This window comes from Zalophus californianus, chromosome 11 (genome assembly GCF_009762305.2).
Source record: "Zalophus californianus isolate mZalCal1 chromosome 11, mZalCal1.pri.v2, whole genome shotgun sequence".
NCBI classification, from domain to species: domain Eukaryota; kingdom Metazoa; phylum Chordata; class Mammalia; order Carnivora; family Otariidae; genus Zalophus; species Zalophus californianus.
In genome coordinates this window covers 48,450,857-48,473,059 of record NC_045605.1, presented here as the reverse complement: position 1 = coordinate 48,473,059, position 22,203 = coordinate 48,450,857, and the positions used below count along the sequence as shown (strand labels likewise).

General features: G+C 41.9%; 1 protein-coding gene across 26 annotated transcripts in view; it reads right to left on the bottom strand.

The window, feature by feature from the left end:
• DLG2 (discs large MAGUK scaffold protein 2) overlaps positions 1–22,203 on the bottom strand; it is a 2,208,086-nt gene that overhangs the window by 328,141 nt on the left and 1,857,742 nt on the right. The window contains exon 1 of one of the 26 annotated variants that reach the window (XM_035722720.1): positions 4,283–4,340. The exons of the other annotated variants lie outside the window; for them this stretch is intronic. The gene's annotated coding sequence lies outside the window, so the exon portion shown is untranslated. Of the gene's footprint in view, positions 1–4,282; positions 4,341–22,203 lie in introns of those variants that run through there. 26 annotated transcript variants of the gene reach the window in all.

Here is a 22,203-nt window from a genome sequence, read left to right as displayed (position 1 = left end):
CTCTCCTCTCTCTCTCTCTCAGTTCAAGCTAAATACAGAATGCTCTACATTCTGGTTTTGTCTAATTGTTTCTCCCTTATCAGAATCAGGTCAGACATTTTTAGCAAAATATAGTGAGTAACATTGTGTACTTCTTACTGTATCACATCAGGAAGACTATAAATGTGAGGTTGTCTCACTATCGGTGATACTAAGTTTGGTCACTTGGTTAAGGACCACCAGATCTCTCCATTCTAAAGGCACCTTCAGAATGATGCCTTTGTAAATAACAGATCTGTGGGGTAATTTTTTGAGATCATGTGACTGTCCTTTTTTCCAATAAAATTTCATCTCAATATTTTTTAGTATCTCTTGACTATGCTTGCCTAAAATAATTATTTTACTTAGGGCTGGAAATTGGTGATTTTCTACTTCTCTATTTTTTTTTAAATTTTATTTATTTATTATTTGAGGGGAGAGAGAGAGAGAGAGTGAGCATGAGCAAGAGGAAGCAGAGGGAGAAGCAGACTCCCTGCTGGGCAGGGAGCCTGATGGGGGCTTGATCCCAGGACCCTGAGATCATGACCTGAGCTGAAGGCAGATGCTCAACCGACTGAGCCACCCAGATGCCCCTACTTCTCTATTTCTGCTAGAATCATTAGCTTGTATTCTTCTGTGCAAAAGAACTTTCCTTTTATTCTCTCTCTCTCAGTATCATTATGGACTCATGTTTTTGTTTTTATTTATCAAGATACAATCCATCACTGTGCAGTAGACTTTTTATTTTTTTTTTAAGATTTATTCACCTTATTTTAGAGAGTGGGGTGGGGCAGAAGGAGAAGGAGAGAGAGTCCCAAGCAGACTCCAGGCTGAGCACGGAGCCCAACGTGGGGCTTGATCTCATGATCCCACCACGACCTGAGCCTAACAAGAGTCAGACGCCCAACTGACTGGGCCCCCCCAGGCGCCGCCGTGCAGTAGACCTTTAACTGACCTGCAAACTTTCCTCTAAACTCTGTCTCTCTCTCTCCCTCTCTTACTCCTTCTGTTTTCTCTACTCCTACTACTTTGACAGCCATCTTGTATATCATGGACAGTCTATTTTTCTCTACATACTGCTTTTCACATTTTACACATGAAGCAGATGCTCATATTCTTCTATGTTCCTCAATGCTTGTAGGTTATGTGAAAATTTTGTTATCTTCCTTTTTAAGGCCTTGCATAATCTGGCTTTTACTATACCTCTCTCTAGTCTCATAAGACCATAGACAACCTGATGAGAGTTGATCTTGTCAATCCTCCCATTTCACAGGTAAGGAGACTGAGGCCCAGGAAATGAAGTCGACTTGCAGGGCCACTCTGTAATTGTGGCAGAGGTCAGATGAGAATGTTAGTGTTTGTTCCCCTCTCCCAAGCAAACCCTCTGCTGCAACCAGAAGCTTCCTGCACATCCCTATCTCAACACCATTCCTTATGGATATTTTCCTCCCTGTCCTGCTTCCTGTTCCCTAGGATTACCTGAAGTCTGAATCTTTCTTCATGTCCACAATAAGTTCTACTTTCCCAGGCCTCCTATTAATGGTCTGTACCACTCACTTGGCCATTAGCCTCACAACCTGGTAGCATTACAAGCGCCTTAGTCCTTTATTATTTTTTAAGGTATAGAGTTCAAGTTCATTTTAAATAATTAAAACAATGCAGAAGAACAGCAAGGAAATGAAATATCTTTTTTCTACTCTTTCAGGTAACCACTGATAATAAACTGAATATATAACTTCCATACATTTTTCCCCACACACATATAAATAATACCCCAGCTATAGTCCTGATGTCTCGAATAGTACCTGATACACGTCAGGGACTGAACATATATAGGTGGAAAAATACATATATTTACCTTCTTATGTAGTTACCGTTTTCAAAAATAGATCACAGAACACAGTGCTGTGTAATTTGCTTTCTTTTTCCATTTAAATTACTTTTTTTATGGATCAGTGTCAGCAACTAGACTGTAAGCCCTTTGAGGGCAGTCCCAGCCAATGTTTTACTTCTCTTGTAGTCTCAGGGTGTGGCACAGATTTCCTCCCTCATAAATTATTAATTAGGGTGATTACAATTACATGTGCCTCCTGAATCTCTTCCTCTACTCTAAAGAGGTCTTAAGGTTCACAAAGACTCCTGTTCCTCTAAAGAAGCGTCATTAACCAGCTCACCAAGAATTTGGTAGCCAGTTCCATCGGCTAATAAGGAAAAGGAGACACCTTAGAAAGTGAAGACAGGAGAGCTGCCGGAGGGGATATGCAGGATGATGGCAAAAAGGCAGTCACCTTTCTTTAAGGGTGGGGAGTTTTCTATGCTGGAGCTGCCATCTTGAATACGGCCTCTTCTGGGAAGTGGATCACACAACATAGAGCCTTAACTCTAAAAGTCAATGATTTTATGAAAAGTTTCTTTCTGGTCACTGGAAGAACCAGAAGCAGCAAGAGATAGAGTTCAAAACTCTTCTGAAAGGACAAACTCCATAAAATAAAAAAAGGGAGGAAGAATGGCATCCTCTAGAACTACCTCTCTGTTATCATGTCCTTTGTTCTCTCAAGTATGTATCAGGACTTCATAAAAACAGCCAAGGCTGTGTGCAGTCTTTTACCATCAGTCCCAAGTGAATATTGTAAACATCAGAAAATTTTCCGTTTACACAGTCAGAGAGGTATTTTCAGTCATTTAAATTTTCTAATTACTAACCAATTCCCTCCTTCCAGGCCTCCCAATTTAGCGCACAGAATGTTGCTCCCCACAGAAAACAACTCCCCAGCGAAGTGAGTTTCCATGGTTAGTTGCCAGAGCTCTGGATGTGAACAAAGCCAAAAAGCCACTCTCCCTTAGGGAAAAACCATCAAGAAATCAGGTTCCACTGCCATGGTTCGGTCCCTAGCACAAAGTAAATGCTCAGTAAGTAATGGGAAGGATGGAAATAAAATTGAGGAGAACAGGAAAGAAAAGAGAGAGGAACAAAGAGGGAAGAAATCCAGTGAAATTGGCTTTCTTCAAACTGCGAGCAGAAATTTAACTGCGGGAGCAAGGAATTTACTGATAAGGATAATACTAGTCACCAGATACTGGGCAAGAGGGTACCGTACTGGGCTTGTTAATGCTAATCTTTCCAAGAACTTTTCTGAGGTCAGCTTTTAAAAGGAGGAAACTGAGGCACAGAGAGGTTAAAAGCTTCCCAACCAGCAGAAGTGGGTTAGAGCTCTGCTCTGTGCGATACAGATGGTGTCCTTTCTCCCTGACACTTAGCTGCCCTCTTCTGTCATCCCAGCTGCCTCCAGCCTCAGTTCTGCAGGTGACTCTCCTCTGACAGCCACCAACGCTGGGGTGCTGCTGAATCGATCCCCCCACATCCCTTCACAAGATGTCACAAAAGGATGACTTCTAACAGCAGCCTTAGCTCCTGCCAGTGCCTACCATCACTGCAGACTCCTTTGCCTTCCCATAAACAGCCCCCTCCAGGCATGTAGTCTCTCAGGCCTGCTCTCTTTAGTGCCTCCCCCCCCCCCCCCCCCCCGCCACACACACCCCGTCATCGTCATCATCCTAGTGCAGGGCCAGCTCCCTTCAGCAGCTCAGACATTTTGGGCATTACGGAGTTCCACAATCCCTCAGAGCATCTGAATCACTGTCAAACCCTTTTATGTTCCTGTGGCCAAGTTCAGTGCCTCCCCACCCAGCTTACTCCTTGAACTTACTGTACTTCCGCCTACGCTGGGGCCAGCCAGGTGAAAGGCTGACTGCAGGTGCTGACCAGCCACAGGCTCGGCCACATCTTGTGAGATGGGCCAGCATTAAGTTAGTCGACCCAGAAAGAGGAGCAGCCCTGGAGGCTGCCTGAGACCAGGACCCGGAGCTCACACTCCATCCACTGCACTAACAGTTGCCAGCACCAGAATGAAATGCACACAACGCGCCCTTGCTGTTCTTGGTGCTGGGAGTTCCGCGGAACCCAGACATGTAATTGCAGAGTCTTTAAAATCCCCTTCCGTTATCTTTTCCCTTTACAATCTAGCGTCACATGCAGTTTCCTATTGTATTGTTTCCTCTTTTGCCAAACGTCTAGCCACCTGGAAAAGTTACCACATACACTGCCATGCAAGGGTAGGGTCCCTTGATTCTCAGACGCGGTTTCCCACTCTACTTCTTCTGTCTTTTCTTCCCGCCGCCCCCCTGAGAGTCTCACCTCTTTGATCCTCCCTTGATCTCTGCATCTGCATCTGTGACAACATTCCCTTAGCTTCCCCTTCCTTACCTTTCCTCCGAGGCTGTCTACTCCCTCCTCTCGCCGCTGATCTCTCTTCCTTTCTCCTACCCCCTCCGTCTGACCGATCTGCCTCTACTTTCTTGCTACATCCTCTTTTCCCTCCTCTGATTGATTTCTCCTGCTGTGTTGCGAGGACAGCCTACGACATACTGTGTTTACCACCTAAGCACAATTTTATTCTCCATTTAAGCCCAAACCGACTTTCTGTGAGAGCCCTACAATTACACTAATAGAAAATTAAAAAGTTTTCTTATTCTACCATTAATACAGCTAAAACATTGGGTTGGCTGTCAAATATAGGCAAACCAGAGGAGCTTGCTCTCCAGCTGAAATAAAATTATCTCGGCTTGCGTTTTCAAGTGCTACCTCAGGCTGTCTTGTTTATATTTAATGTTCTGTGGCTCTAAGTCAAGGACAAGCCTTAAGTTAGGGTTTCTAGGGAAGCTCCCTGTGATTTATAGAGCCCTGGAGCTGCTGTAAAATATTTTTTTAAAAAAACCCACTTGTTCCTGTCTAATGTAGACAGCTGCCACAGATCAAGAAACTGATAGAATGTTTGCCCTCCTTCTTAACATTGCTATTACAAGCTGAATATTCTAGAGTCCAAGGTTGCCTCCCCATCTGCCCCTAGCTCCTTACCTAGCATCAGCCAGTTCACAGCAGCTTAATTTTGGGCTTTGGGTATGGGCACAGCTCAAGGCTTACATCCCCCTCCATGGTAACCTCCATTTCTTATTCATCCTTCACCAAAAAAATCATTCCCTCTTAAAAGCATGAAAACATCATTGTGTTGATGTCAATTTTAGTATGTACCCCAAATACAAAATATGGGGTTGAAGAAGCACTTAGGGGAAAAGTCACATTGGAAACCTGTAAACTGAGGAATTGAAAACCATGACTAGACAACAATAGGTGATTATGCATGCATACCACCCATTTACAGAGAACACATCCATTCTAAATATTACTTCTCTTCAAAGCCAGGCATCACAAGAAAGTCAGGTAAACCAGAAAAAAGGTGTGACTTTTTCAATGAATAGAAGATAAAATAAATGTGGGTAAGAATCATAAATCACTCAGAAAGGCATGTATAATTGTACATTGGGTTTTTTTAGATAATATATGTAAAAGTATCTGTTGTATCTATGAAAATTTACCTTTTTTTTTTGTTAAAGCTGGCTTATGGGTGTCTGGACATGTAAGTTTCCTTTCTGGAGTATGAATACACCCAAGGATCAGTAAATATGTGGGGTTCTCAAAGCAAAAAACTTGTACCTGACTTACAGGCATGATAGTCCTGGTTAATATTGATCCTTATCAGTTACATGTATTGAATAAAAAGAATTAACTTTATTATTTCCTTCTTTTAAAAAAGATTTTATTTATTTATTTGAGAGAGAGAGCTCAAGCAGAAGAAGCAGCAGAGGGAGAGGGAGAAACAGACACACGCTGAGCAGGGAGCCTGATGCAGGGCTTGATCCCATGACACCAGGATCATGACCTGAGCTGAAGGCAGACACTTAACCAACTGAGCCACCCAGGCACCCCAACTTTATTATTTCCTTAAAGAAAGCAAGCTGTTCTGCTCTTATTTATATATATGTGTATATGTCTTTCATATATACATTTATGTATTTATTCTATGTATCAAAATATAAATAAGTTAGGATAATTCCCTATTTTAGATTAGTGCTTTTATGTCCCAATAGGTGGCAAAATCCAGAGACCAGTATATTTTACAGAATGCTCAGTGGATAGGACTCCATCACCAATTAGCTTTGGAGCGTTGTATGTTAGTTCCTTCATTTATTAAACACACAGACATTGTGCAAAGGCGTCTGTGAGGTTCCATTCAGAGTTATGATTCTGTGATTCAATCATGTGGTTTAAAAATATGTCTATACTGTAAGGTATTTGATTCTGCAAAGAGCTATGTACCTATTCTGCCTCCCTCTATCTATAAAAGTCATTCATTTATTTACTCATTCAAACACTCATTCTAGAAGCATTTATTTGGGACTTAGTATGGTTCAGGTCCTATGACATGTCTCACGGATGCCAACGTTATTTAGACACAACCTCTTTTCTTGAGCTCAGGCTCTAAATGAGGAACTCCTATTTTATAGGCTTTTACCTCAAAGACTGTAATTGCAGAAAGTCAAAGTTTCTATGCAAGAAACTTAAGATGTGCTGATGACAATCAGTAGTTCATTTTGGAGAACTGTTTACCTCTCTCTTTCTCTCTCTCTCTCTCTTTAAATCAGTGAGGGCAGGGGCACCTGAGTGGCTCAGTCAGTTAAGGCTTTGACTCTTGATTTTGGCTCAGGTCATGACCTCAGGGTCATGAGATCCAGCCCAGCATCTGGGCACTGCGCTCAGTGCGGAGTCTGCTTTAGATTCTCTCTCCCTCTCCCCCTTTCCCTGCTTGTGCCCGCATACACTCTCTCTAAAATAAATGAATAAATCTTAAAAAACAAAATCAGTGAGGGAAGTGTGATAGAAGGGAAAGAGTGTGGGTTTTGTCCAACAGATTCAAGTTTGGAGTTTTGGCACCCATGGGTGATTCTGAACAAGTTACCTGCTCTGAGACTGTATTTTCACATCTATGAAGTGATGATAGGAATACCTACTCTCCAGAGTTGCAGAGTTACACTGGGGACTGAATAAGATAAGATGAAAACTACCTAGTGGGTGGTGGCTGTTGCTTTGAATATGGGAAGTTAGAAAACACTCCTGCTTTAATAGCCTTTTCAAGTAAGTAAACCAATACAGATGGCTTGTTTTTTGGCCTGAACCCTCTGAAGACTCTTTACATGCTACCGTCTATGGCTGTAACCTCTACCCAAAAGATGAAGAACTGAGACATCTGTGGGGGTTCCATGGGTACCAGATAGTTACAAATCCATATTAGTTTGAATATTAGTTTGAACCATACAAAACTGTCAGTATTTGACTTGACCTTCAAAAGCAACAGTTTTGCATGGTTCAACTTAATACTACTAGTGGATGATACTACTAAAAGTAAATAACAATTTTATACTTTTTAATATGAATGGCATATAAAATTTAAAAATTGCTTTGGGGGATTGTTTCCTGGTTTAAAAAGGTTTAATGAGTAAAATTTATATCATTTGCTTTTTAGATTAAGGAAGAAATGGTAAAATAAATCTGCCTGGTTCTTTTTTCCAGAGGAGTCTTAGAAGGCTCAAATTTGAGTTTGATGTTGTAGAAATTTCAGCCTCAGGCAACAGGGTAAGGGACATTAAAATCCATTATTTATTGTTGGCTGTTAAGGAAAAGAGCAAATCTGACTATTTCAAGGGAATGACATAAGAATGTCAGCTAATGAGCTGAAACTTGTTTCTGACTGTGACATATTACTGAACAAAAGATTAGAGGAAATTAGTACGAGAGAGAGATTTCGTTTACTTTTTTTTTTTTTTTGGCTACGTACGTGGGAGAGACAGAGGATGGGGAGTGCGTAGGAGAAGTGTGAGAGGATATGTGGGAGAAGAAGTGTTTAAAATGTTCAAAGGAAACTAAAATGAAGACATGAAAATGTTTGCAGGGGTATAGGTTTCCAAAACCAGTGATTCAGACAAGTACTCCCAGTGTTGCCATCAGCATCCTTTACCAGTAGCTTTTGAACTCCCATCCATGCTCTCTACTGGGCCAAGAAAGCTCTGTCTTCTTTAATAGCTACTTGTTCTACTCACCCTTGCCTTGGAAAGCCCAATTCCAATCCTACTTCTGTGAAATCCCCCCTAGTAAGGAAAGGGCATTTACTTTGTCTAGCCTTAAAACTTAAGCACATAAAAATACTTCTTTTTCTTCCAACTCCCTCTTTCCAAGTGTTTTGCAAATGGCGGGTGTTGGTGTTCGGCTGTGGTGTGTGAGCTAAGAAATACATCTGTACATCTGACATGGCCTGTAGACTTTTTCTTGGTTTGCACCTTCTGTGATAATCCCTCAATTGGATTTAACGTTCATGAAAGGACTGTCACGTTTAAGATCCACTGTCTCATCTTGCAGTTTGCTTTCAACGTCCACAGGGGCAAGTGCATCGCTCAAGCCTTCTAACAAAATGGGGATAGTACAGGCCATACCAGCCAATCCACTTCCTATAATGGAGACCTTATCGTGATGAATTACCTCCATGGAAGTGAAATTCATTTTAAGTTTATATTTATACTTGATGTTGCTATCCTAGAGATGAGGGTGTGGGACCAGCTGAGCCCAGGCAGGAAGTCTGCCTTCCACGGGAGGCAAAGAGCCTTCTCTGGGCCAAAGAAATACCCTCCTGTGGCACCCCATCTCTGGCTGACTTGTAGGACTCCAATAGCTCTGCTCATGGCCTCCTCATTCAAGAGATGAACGAGAGATGGAGGCCCTCTCACTGAGCAAGGAGAGAGGAAGCCACTGGCTGTTTTAACTCTCTTTTGTTTGGCTAATACAGCTGTGTGAGGGCAGCCCCACCTCCTGTAGGCCTTACAGGGGCCTCCAGAAAGGACTTCTCATGTCTGCTCAGATAGAGGCAATCAAGGGCTTCTCTAGGAAGTGAATCCCGAGTTCTACCATTTTACAAATACATATTGAATTCCATGTTGGAAACACATAATGTGCCAACCTAGATCCCTGGATTTATTAGTTTTCTATTTTTAGTATGTAGCCAAGTTAGAACCACTATTTCTGATTCCAGAGCCAACACACTTAAGAATCCCTATATCTAACTCCATTTCCCTTGATCTCACCCTCTTCAAGGGCACCCCAATTTCCCTTTCATTTTCTAATACATTACGTACATTCATCTTGGTCTGTTGCTTCTTGATTCCTTTATCAAAATGCAGCAAATGGGGTGCCTAGGTGGCTCAGTTGCTTAAGTGTCTACCTTTGGCCCAGGTTATGATCCTGGAGTTCTGGGATCGAGCCCCGCATCGCATCGGGCTTCCTGCTCAGTGGGGTGCCTGCTTCTCCCTCTCCCTCTGCAGCTCCCTCTGCATGTGCTCTCTCTCTTTCTCTTTCTCTCTCAAATAAATAAAATCTTAAAAAAAAAATGCAGCAGCTAGAATGCAACATATGTCCCTAGGAAGGTCCTAACCAGTGTGGAGTCCAGAAGCTCCTAGGCACCAGCACTACATTGCCGTGATTGGCTTCTAGGTAGATACTGTGGCAGCAACATCAGATGGCTACCTGTGGTCACCTAAAACCAAAAGATCTTCTTCTAAGGAGCTGCTACCAGATATCTCTATTCTAAACTGGTGCAATTAATTTTGGGAACTATGTTTTCCTAGACTGTCTGCCTGGGCAAGGAGTTTTGTATGTAAGCAGAAACAGTATTTACAGGTCTAGTGCCGGTAGTTTGCTTTCTTATGGATACTTATTTAATACCTCAGAACCTGTTTTTCCATTGGAAAATGGACAAGAATATATTCCTTGCTAGTTTTGCGGGAAGTTCAAATGCGATTATGCACCAAATGTAAGGGGATATTATTATCACAGATAAGCTAGGTTTTAATACCACACCAGAAAGGTAATTATAACTGTTAAACCTATAATCACAGAAACTACAGCCTAGAGGTCCTATAAACTACCCCAAACATAAGATCATCTATCTAGATTTTAATCAGAAAAAAAAAATTACAATTCTGTTTACCCTTTAAAAGATGTTCAACGTTTGCTTTCACTGCCCTCTAGTGGTTGTTAAATAGAAGACAGAACTACATTTTTGACATTTTTATTTTTGAGATATTAGGCACAATTTCATAAACAGTTATACTGTTATGTTACATACCTTCCCAACATTTGGTAACACGTTAAGAGTCAGCCTACAGGGTGACTAATGCACTACGTCGTGCATTAGTGGTTATGCATCATTTCATTGTCTCCACAAAAAATCCGCTGCCTTCAAGTAATAACCTAACTTTACTCACTCAGTAAATATTTAGAAGCAAAGACAGACATTTTCCCAGCTTACATTCTAGTGAGAAAAATGGAGTATTAAATACATCATTGCAAACTAGCATGGTAACCGCGATAGGGGAAGAACCGGGTATATGTGTGCATTGAGAAACTCTAACCTGGTCGTGTTTCTGTGTGTTGGGGAGGCTGGGCAGGATGTGAGAGAGAAGCCATTGGAAGGTGTTCTGAGAGTGTAACAAGTAACCTGGGACATGAGGGATGAACAGAAGTTATTCAGAAGGATGTGGGGTGGGAACGAATTCCAAGGAAGGACACGATGCTAAAGGAGTTTAGCTAATAGAGAAAGGAAGGTTTTAGAGATGAGGCCGGACAAAATTTTCTAAAAGTTATATTGGGGAGTTTAGCCTTTATTCTCACGATTAATTTATAACCAGTGGACTCTGACAAAGCATGAACTCATGTCTTCACTTATTTTTTTCAAGCTCATTATTTAAAGGGAAAATTCTAGTTATTAATTATAAAGCAATTGTTTAAGAAACTTTCAGTGTGTCCTTTTTCAAACCCAAAGTGCCCTCAAACACATACATTCCTAGAATGTTGGAGCTGGAAGGGCCTTCAGAGGTCATTAGTTTCCCTGGTTTCACTTTAGGGGGGGGAGGGGAGGAGGGGAGGTCCTCAGATTGCACTGAGTGACTGTACCTGGAAACTGCTTTTCCTTGATCTCAAATTCCTCAGTCTGGGATTCAGAGGCCTGCCTAGTGTCCTCTATCTCATGTCTCATGCGTTCAGAGCATTCAGAATTCCTAAGCACCTGGCTTTTCACCTCTGCACTGGACTGCATGCTCTTCCTTTGTGGTCTGATAAAAAGGTGGTTTATCTTAGACTTGCAGAAGGATCTGGGAGGGTCTTCTTATGACTAATTAGAGCGCCAATCCAGCCCAGACCACCAGTCAGGTTTTTGCCTCTGTGAAGGAACTCCCTGGCCTCTCTGTACTTTTCTTATGACACAACTCTATGTGAACTGACTCATTTCTTCTCCTAGACTACAAGCATCTTGAGGACATGACACATGGCTTAGTCATCACTACATCCTATATAACAAGGTACTGTGGTCACTGAAAGCCCCTATCAAGTTTGCTGTAGGCACAGGTGGGTGGATAAATGAACAGAGTGGGAGATCTCATTTCCTAACAGAAGGTTTAAATAGATGTTAGTAAGGGAATGAAGGATAGATTATCTTAATAGCTTGTATTAGATTTTTTCCACAGGGAAGAATCGGATTTTAGAAAATAGAATGATGAGCCATCTGAAGTGAAAGGAGAGTCTCTTACAAAAGGCAAAAATAATAATTGTACTCTTTTTTTTCATAAAGAATGACCATGACTTTGGAGGTAGTAAGAGATTAGAGAAGAGAGGTCAGGACAGACAGGGAAAAATCTGTGCAGCATGGGAAAGTGCCCGCCAGAGAAAGATATCTGATGCTTAATTAAAAATTTTTTTTTACAGGTTTGATGTAAACCACTGCCATCTTTTTGAGCCTATATACAGCCTACTACACACAAAGGGGATGCTAATAAACACCCATTTATGTTAGATTGAGAAGGAGTGTGCTTTTCTGTGATGTTCGCAATTCCAGAGACAACTAACTCATGCATGGGTACGCTGAATATAAAGGCAGATCAAAAATTGAAAGAAAAATGTAATTTATACCTTCCTTAATTCTACCATAAATGTGTCAGTAGAATAAAAATATATGAAAAAAAAAAACCCAGCCATAATTTAGTGATTATGTTGCACACAAAATATGAGAGATATAGGCAAGAAATGTTTTTGTAGTTTGGATCACAGGATCATTTCCAGCATGGTCCATCAGGAAAGTTTTCCCCCAGGTAGATTTGAACATAGAGAAATAACAAACAATTAAATTATATGGAAGATTAACTACTGGCCCTTCACTGATCCCTCTCTTTCTTCAAGCAGTAGAATCACTGATCAATCCCTGTTAAGAAAGGGACAACATTTCTCATTTTGAGCTTTCTCAAGCAATTTTGTCTTCCTAGAGCTCCTGGCTGATTCTCAGTGCTTTGTTACTTGTAAAAATGGGACTCCCTCAATATTAAAAAAAGCAACAAAGCCATACATTCTACTTTCAGGTTTTAATTCAATTTATATTCCTTGAATTGTATTTTAAAAATCTCGCATTATGATAACCAGTTTTAAAACTGTAATCAAATACAATCAGTACAAAATCCCAGCAAACAGGTCAGATACCACCAGTGTACACAGTTCTATGCAAAATCTTTTACTGCCATCTTGTGGATTCTCAAGAAAAAGGCTCGGGGCGCCTGGGTGGCTCAGTCGTTAGGCGTCTGCCTTCGCCTTCTGCTCAGGTCATGGTCCCGGGGTCCCAGAATCAAGTCCCGCATCAGGCTCCCTGCTCAGCAGGAAGCCTGCTTCTCCCTCTCCCACTCCCCACTGCTGGTATTCCCTCTCTTGCTGTATCTCTCTCTGTCACATAAATAAATAAAATCTTAAAAAAAAAAAAAACCCAAACAAACAAACAAAAGAAATAGCTTCAGTCAAAACGTGCTATTTACTGTAGAGTACTAGGTTTGTATGCCACAGTATATGAAAATATCTGGGAAACGTATAAAAAAAAGAGCAACTAAGTTTTCAGGTTCCCATTTAATTTAACCACTTTGGATGCACTATTTAACTTCTACATGGCTTAAATTCTTCATGAAAAGTAGGAATTATAATAATGGTGCATCCCCTGCCTGTTGCAAGTTTGCTTTGAAAATTAAAACATAAAATTGCTCTGTAAACCAGAAAGTATTCAGAAACAATCAATTATTATCCTTGTTATGCAGCACCGCTAGATTGATGATACCTAAGCAAATGCATTTTACATAAGCAACAAGATAAATACGGTTCTGATGGAAGAGACCAGACTTTAGTGCCTGTCTTCAGAGTGATTTATCTTGTCTTGAGGGCTTTGGGGACAAGAGAGGAGATGTTTCCAGTGAAAAGAAACCCTGGAGATCATCTCTCCCGGAGCAGATAATAACAGGGGCCTGGGGACTGAGGAAGGGGTATTTTCTTTCTTACTGGTTTACTGATATGCAAGTGGGTCCTGACATTCCAAAAACACAATAAATATGCAGTCCAGAGAGAGCTGCTTCTGCTACCCTTGGGAGACCATCCACTGACCCATACTTCAGTCATTTTCTTGTAACCTTTTCAGCTTTATTTTCTCTCCCAAACACTTAAAATGGAAAACAGAGGCAATGTGCTGGATCATAGATGACACTGACAACTTAAAAAAAAAAAAGTCATCTGTGCATTTCAGGGAACAATTTGGAACAAAACCTTCAAAGGTTTTTCTTTCCCTAGGGAAGGTTTCTTCAAGTTCTTTTCATTCACTAACTTACTCACCACTCTCTAACACCTCCGTGTGCACTGGGTTAGGCCCTGGGACGCAGTTATGGTCAAGACACATCTCTATCCTCAAGGAACTCTGTTGAGGAAATATTTATGAAAACAAACCAAGACCAAAAGGAAAACATGGGACATTACTGAACTGTGAGGACGCAAGGATGGGGAGAAGGGGAGAGGCCATCTCCCTGTGTTCCTGAGCCCCACTTAAGGCTTGGGGGGTCTTTTGTATGTCCTTTAATTTGGCCTCCTAGCCCTGTTCAATAAATTTCTCCCTCCTCTGAACTCTTGAAGCTCTTGACTATAATAACTAGTTCACCTGGCAATTACCTCAGGTGCTTCGTCTGGTTAGTTTTCACCAAACCAGTCTCTATCATACATCTCTGTCTGCAGTTCATCTTAATAATTAAAAGCATTTATGGGCGCCTGGGTGGCTCAGTTGGTTAAGCATCTGCCTTCGGCTCAGGTCATGATCCCAGGGTCCTGGGATGGAGCCCCCCATCGGGCTTCCTGCTCAGCGGGGAGTCTGCTTCTCCCTCAGCCCTTCACCCTGCTCATGTTCTCTCTTTTGCTGTCTCTCTCAAATAAATACAATCTTTAAAAAAAATAAAAATAAAATCATTTATAACAGTCTATGGCTTCAAATATAATCCTTATTCCTTTTTTCCTCATATGTTTTTATAATTTAATTTAAAAAATGTACTAACCATCTACTATATGTTAGGAATTTTGCTTTTAGCAGTTCTCAGCTTTCAGTTTTGAAACATTGTAATTTCAGAGCATGAACACCCCACACCCCACGGCCATGGGAATTTCCATGAGATGATATAAGGTAGGATTTTCTGCAGGGGAACAATTTGTAGCATCTAGAACTATTGTGGCATCTGTCTGTTCTTATTCCTTTCTCTTTCCCAAGATTGTCTTTATTACCCCTGTATACTCTCCTAGTTCCTTATGCCCCTTAATATGGTCTTATTTAAGGATTTGTCTTCCTTATCCCTGCTCTGATCTGCCACTAGTCTGGAGGGCAAATATCCTACTATTTGACTTTGTTTTTAAAGCTTGCCATGTCATCATGATCTTCATGTGGGTCTCAGAAGGAAACTATTCCCATTCTGCATGTGTCTCTCTTCTCATTTGCTTGTGTGAGTTAGGTGGGTCCCCCAACCTACACACTAGTTGGAAGTTCATACCTCATGACTCATGACTGCTGTGGCTTTAAGTCCTGCAGTTGCTTAGAACGAGGGCAGAAGTTAGGAAGCAGAGCAAAGGCCAAAGCCTCCCTTGGGAATCTGGGTTAGTAGAAAGGGAAATAGCTTATACAAGGGCAGAGCGCTGCTGATGGGTGCTCGCTAACTCTCCTTTCATGTGTCAGTTATTGAGAATGGTCGCTCTATGCGGGGAAATGAGTGCTGGTGGTGGTGATGAGGAGGATGATGATGATGAAGGTGATACTTGGTATCAAGGAATTTATTATTTATTTTAAACAACAAAATAGTAGGATGAGAATGCTAAAACAATGTGGTTGTTCCTTTCTATCACATCTGCACTGTAACCATGCTCATGTTCTACATCTCTACTAGGTTAGCACCCCACGAAGGTGGGATCAATGTCTGGTTCACCTCCCTCTTCCTTACAGCACCTGGCATAATACTTGAATTATGCTCTCACATTCAGCACCTAGGAAGTGCCAGGACCTGTTTAGGAGCTAGGAATACAGCAATAAACACAATGGATCAATAGGAGGTATTTAATAAATGAAAGAATTAAATAAGAATTGCTGTCATGTATATAATGTGTTTTCCATTTCTTCCACTCAATATACATATATTTAGGTGAACTGATAAATAAACCACTAATTTCCCCCTCTCTACATCAACACCCAAACACTATTTCCATCCACGTAAAAAGTTATAAAAACCAAACAAACTCTACCCCTTAGTGGCCATCCCATTCCATTCCCCTTCTCAGCAAAACTCAGAGGAGATACCTGCAATCATGGCCATTAACTCCTCTCCTCCCATTCCCTCAGAAATCTGCTCCGTATGGCTTCTCACCCAATTATACTACACACACTGCTTTGTTATTTGAATCAGTAAGTTCCATGTTGTTAAATTCAGCAGGTAATTTTCAGTTTCCATCTTATGTGCCTGACCAAACAGCATTTAAATAGTTGGTCCCAGTCCCTGGAAAAACTTTCTCTTCTTAGCTCCCGGGTCCTACCTGACTCCTCTCACTTTGCTGGTCCCTCCTCTTCTCCGACAGGCTCCGTTTGTTCCCTGCTCCACCAAGAGGAGTGTCTCCATCTCAACCCGTAGCCTCTCTGCTTCGCTCATGTTCAGGCAGAAAACCTTGCAGCCATCCTCTACGGCTTCCTTTTTCCCCACATCCAATCTCTCAGGAGATGTTAACTTGCCCTTCTTTTTTTTTTTTTAATTTTTATTGTCATGTTAATCACCATACATTACATCATTAGTTCTTGATGTAATGTTCGATGATTCATTGTTTGTGCATAACACCCAGTGCTCCATGCAGAATGTGCCCTCTTTAATACCCATCACCAGGCTTACCCATCCCTCCACCCCCCTCCCCTCTAGAACCCTGTTTGTTTTTCAGAGTCCATCGTCTCTCATGGTTCGTCTCCCCCTCTGACTTACTCCCCTTCATTCTTCCCCTCCTGCTATCCTCTTTTTTTTTCTTTTTTCTTAACATATGTTGCATTATTTGTTTCAGAAGTACAGATCTGTGATTCAACAGTCTTGCACAATTCACAGCGCTCACCATAGCACATACCCTCCCCAATGTCTATCACGCAGCCACCCCATCCCTACCACGCCCCACCACTCCAGCAACCCTCAGTGTGTTTCCTGTTAACTCTCCCTTCTAAACAAACCCAGCATCGCTCCTCACTTCCTCCACTAATACCACAGTTGTCCATTCCTCCACTGTCTCTCATGCTGATTATTCATGTAGACTCCACAAGCTTTCCTCCTGCTTCCATCCTTGTCCCTTGGCCCACTGTCAACATAGCAGCCAGAGAGATCCTCTTAAAAGGTAAGTGAATTCATATCATGTCACTTTCCTGCTTATAATCCTCCATGGCTCTTCATTTTCTCAGAGTGAATGTCAAGCCGTTACAGAGGCCTGCGAGGCTGTGCTCTCTGTGACCTGCCCTCTACTCCTCGTTCTCATCTCCTACTCCTCTCCCCACACCACCCCAGAGTGGCTTCCTCAATACACTGGGCATGCACTTTACCCAGACTTGATGCTGCCTGTTCCCACTCTGGAACTACCCCCAGATACCTGCATGGCCCACTTTCCCTTCCTTCAAGTCTCTGCTAACATGTCACCTTCTCAATGAGGCCCACCCTGACGTGACCTTATTTAAACTTCAGCTCCTCTCTCTGCACTCCAAATTCGCCTTACACTGCTCCACTGGTTTTCCATACCTTCTAATAGATTCTATAATTTACTTATCCATCACTTAAAAATATATATTGTTTGCTTTTCCCACTAGAATGCAAGCACCATGAGGCAGCAATTTGTCTGTTTCCTTTTTTTGTTTTTAACTCTTATATTCTTAATAATGCCTGGCACATAATGACTCCTGAATAAACTGTTGCATAAATGAATGAATGCATGAATGAATAATTAGTTCTTATTAGGCACTGTGCTAATGGCTTAAATACATTATTTTATTCAATGCCCTCATCACTTAGGAAATTCCAAGGGTTTTAGGAGCTCTGTGCCACAAATGGGGATGAATACTAAATACAGCACCTCCAGCAGTGTGGCCTGGTGGTAGTTGGCCAGTGGTGACGGCCTCAAGGATAGCATCTTAAAAAAAAAAAAAGATTTTATTTATTATTTGAGAGAGAGACAGAGAGTGCACAGGAGAGAGGTGAAGGGCAGAGGGAGAAGCAGACTCCCTGCTCAGAGGGGAGCCCGATGTGGGGTTTGATCCCAGGACTCCTGGATCATGACCTGAGCCAAAGGCAGACGCTTAACCGACGGAGCCACCCAGGTGCCCCAAGGATAGCATCTCTAACAGACTGTCCTTCTACAGGATTTCTTCCCTGGCCTCTGACCCTGGTTCCCCAGCCTGGCTGAAGATCCAAGGAGCTGTTTGTTATTTCTCTAACAAATTCTTTTTTCATTTAAGCACCCAGAAGTCTGTTGTCTGGAGTCCAGAACTCCAGCACATAAATTCACCAACCACGCTCCCATCAGGCACATTCCTAAAGTAGTTAGCATTACAGGTGAGGAAGCTGGTTGTGATGGAAGGAGGTCTACCCCTGGTGTCCCGTTGGCTTTGGGTTAGAAAATCACTAAACTCTTCAGTCTCTCTCTGTATAAAATGGCAAATGATCCCTTTCTAACCTATCCTGGAGGAATGTTACGCGGATCAAATGACATAATGTTCACAGTAAGGGGCTTGGTACATAGAAATGGTGAGGCAAATGGAAGGGATTAGAGATTAAATTAGTCAGAGGCAAAAGCAAATGGGAGCTAAAAATCAGCCCACTTTCAGTTGAGGATCACTCCTTTTTACAACCTGAGATCTGTGCCAGGTTTTCCCTTTATCAGGGGTCAGCTTATGTGGAGAAGGCTTAGGATCAAATGTTTACCCCTTGAGGCTTATATAGGAACTCTTAATCATCTAAACATCTTTCTGGAAGAAGAGTATATATTATAAACACATTTTAAAATTAAACATCAGTTAAGCATGTGCCTTTGGCTCAGGTCATGATCATGGGGTCCACTCAGTGGGGAGTCTGCTTGTCCCTCTTCCTCTGATGCTCCCCCTGCTTGTGCTCTCTTTTTTCCTCTCTCTCTGGCTCACTCTCTGAAATAAATAAAATCTTTAAAAAACATAAAATTAAACATCACATTTAGCATGTAAAAGAATATTTATTTAATATTTTCTGATCTGTTGGAATTCCTATTTGTCTATTAGGAAAGGATCTGTCTGATTTGGAAAATACATTCCACTGGCCAGAAAGCTAAACGTTTTAAGATATTCTGAATCTTCAGGACAGAAGGGGCCCTATATGGGCCATGAGTCGGGATAAATACAACTGAGAGGAGCCCTGGGGTTCCCAGCTGCCTTCCGAGAAGTGGGCAAGGATGAGTCTCTCATTCATTCATTCATTAAACATTTGCCCAGTAGCTGGGTTTCTGTTAAGCAATGGGACGCAGAGATGAATCAGACATAGTTAGTCCTTGCCCTCAAGGGAAGCTTCAGAGAATTTAGATGTTGCTTTAAATCACCTCAATTTTAGAATCTATATGTAAAATGACTTCTGTGGTGGCTCATATATCTCCTTGTAAATGCTCTACTATTTCAGGCATTTATGCTTTTCTCACTAAATGGACTTAAAGTATGGACAGCCTCAGACATAAGCAAATCGACAAATTCAATTTGCTTTCTGAAGTCTGCCATTACAGAAAAAGCGTAACTTTGAAATCAGAAACAACAGAGGTTCAAATACCCCTGTCATTGCTGATTAGCTGTGTGATCTTGGGCAAATCATTTCATGTCTCTGAGCCTTCAACCCAACAAGGTTGTTGCTAGAATTTGGTCAAATCACAGTACGTTACGTGGTACTAAGCAGTTACTCAATAAATATTAGGCATTTTATCCCTAATTCTCCACTGTTCTTGCTTTTTCTTTGTTGGGAAGCATCTCCTATGGAAAGCCTTCTCGCATTCCCAGGGCTGGCTAATGATAGCCTCTTTGTGCTCATGTGCTTCCCCAGAACTTACCATCAGTACTTCCTGTGTTATATTGGAAATAATCTATTTATGTGTGTGTCTCCCCACATGAGCCTGAATGTTCACTAAGGACATAGCTGTATTTTTCATGTTGGATTTTTAAAGCCTTGTAGTTTTTGGCACTTAGTAGATGCTTAGTAAATGTCTGTGAATAGGTTAATAAGTTCTATGTAAAGAATATCCTTTATCTAATGCTCCACAAACCCCTTCCTCATTTATATTTCTGTCTGATGAGGATCTTTCCAGATTTCCTCTTTAGTCTTAGTCTTAGGTATTTGGGTTACAGTCTCCCTACTGCACCTCTGAACTCTGCAAATAATGTTTCACTGTGGAGATGTTACTTCTCCCAAATAAAACACTTGCATGAGTTCTACCGGAGATTAGTTTAAGGCAGAATTTCTAAAAGTATATTCCATTGGATAGTAATTCATATTCCAGGGGAAAAAAGATTCTTTAGTCAAATGAAGTTAGAAAAAAATGCTTTAATAGCACTTCTTTATTTGCTATAGGACTTCTCAGATCCTTCATTTGATCATGAGCCTTTTTTCATGGAGCATTTCACAGATCTAGTATAATATAGAATGCATTGTAGAACTATTTCTTGGAGAAAAATTGGAACTGGTATCACTGAAGTTCAGACTTTTGAAGGCTGCATAAAGCTGAGTCATGAAATAGTTGTTCTGTGGGTTATCTCTTAGAAATCTGACTTTAAGTGCATGTTTCCCGATACTATTCTTGCTGCATCTCTACAAGTTGTGATATAGAGATTGTTAATAACCGTAAGCAGTACTTAAGAAATGTATCAGAAAATAGCAATGTTAATTTCATCTTGCTACCATGCCCATAAATTTTATCGGGTTTATTCATTTGATGGGTAGCATTCACTAGACAGATTCTATGTCAGACAATGGAGATGCTTCCTAAGTGGAGTCTGGGGCAATGCGTGAATTGTCTGGAGCCCTTTAGATCATAGAAGGCCCTTGCTCACTCTGAATTCCTTTGCAGAGGAAATTTAGTACATGCACAGGTGCCTGGTGGGAGTTTGCACCCATCAACGTGGCTATTCCTTTCGTTAGAGCAGTGAAACTCTTCCATGTGGATCGCCAATAAGTAATTCCTGCCCTGAGTCCTCTCAAGTGACCCACAACCCTGGCTGCCCAGGGACTCCACTTCTATCCAATCCTGTAGCTGGGGCCCTATGGCCATGCACTGTATGGGCTGGTGCTAAATCGTATGTGCCAAGTTGCTAAATATTTTGAGTAGTACCCCCGATTGGAGGAGAAAAAAAAGCCAGGGTGGCTGAGACATATACGAGAGCAGGGGAAGTGGTGTATATGCAGCCAGGGAGGCAGGCAGGAGCCAGGTCCTACAAAACCTTGTGGGCTATGTTAAGAATTTTGGACTTTATCTTAAGACAGAAGGTCACCAAAAAATTTTAAGAAAAGGGGAGAAATGACATGGTCAGATAGGCTTTTAAAAGGCTCGCTCTTCCCAAAGGTTGAAAGTTGATATGGGATGGGGGATGTCTGTGCATCCCGGGATATCTATAGGAATAAAGGATTTGGGAGACATAGCTATGCCCTGCTAATCCTTACCCTTTGGCAGATGGGTCAGGGGTCAGCCTGGATGGTGGGGCTCTGAAGCCAAGCCTGAGGAAAAGTCTCTCCCCTAGAGCCTTTTCAATGGCCACACTGTTTTTACTTGAGGTGGCCCCTGAGCAGGGGAGCTGTGGGGCCCGGAGGTGGGCATGAAGACAAGTCCAGTAAGGTGGAGAGAAGTCTGAGTGAGTTCCACAATGGAGAGACAAAAGCCAGAGACCAAAGAGCCAGTGAGTGTAGAGAATGTGGGATTCAGCAGATGCCTGGAACAGGCACACGAATTCTGGGGCAGGCTTTGAATGCTCTCTGGGCCAGAAATCTGAATTTAACTGGTCAGGGTTGGGGCAAGAAGTCTTCATCTTTTCAAAAATATCATCAATTCTGCTTGGTTAGATTTTACTTTGAAGGTGTTTAATAGGGTGCCCTGGCTGAGAGAGGACCCCAAAGTTCCTGATACCTTAATGAGAGAGAGCAGGAGGGCAGGGTAGGGATGCACAAAAAATGCATTGTTGTTTAATGTACCAAAAATGTTCATAATTCCCATCAGCAAATGCTGTTTTCCTTGAGCAAAATTATAAGATGGACCATTGGTTACAAAGCTGTATACAGAGGACAGATATCTACCCATCTTCTTAGGGGAAGCTGTGAAATCCCCCTTAACCCAAAAGCAGATGTTGAGTTGTTCCTGTTTGGAAATACATACTGCTGTGTTTAAGCTCATTTTTGTCTCTGACTCTTGTTGTCTGTCTCTTGGTGGGGGAAGGTGGGAGTGGGTAGAGGTCAGCCAAGGAAATGCTAGGGGAGGGGGAAGGTTTTGCTGGAATTTGGGTGACTCCAAGTGTTGAAGAGGAGAGGAGAGAAGCTAAAGGCTCTGCTTAGGTGAGAGGCTTTGTGAGACTTCTAGTCTAAGCTGTTGTGCTTTTGAGATAAAGGGACAACAGTACAGAGCTGGGGAGATTGCTCCTGTCCCCACAGGCACGCAGACCTCAGAGCCTCTCTGGTATGTTGGGGAGTGCTGGTTTTAGGAATATTGAGAAATAGTCCCTTAAGCAGAAGCCCTCAAGCACTGAAAACTATGAAAGCAAGGCTCCTCCATGGGGCTGGGGGTCAGAGCCAGAGAGGAAGGACATGGCTCATGCTGCATGGTCACTGAAAGGGATGGGTTTTGTAAGCTCTTAAGAG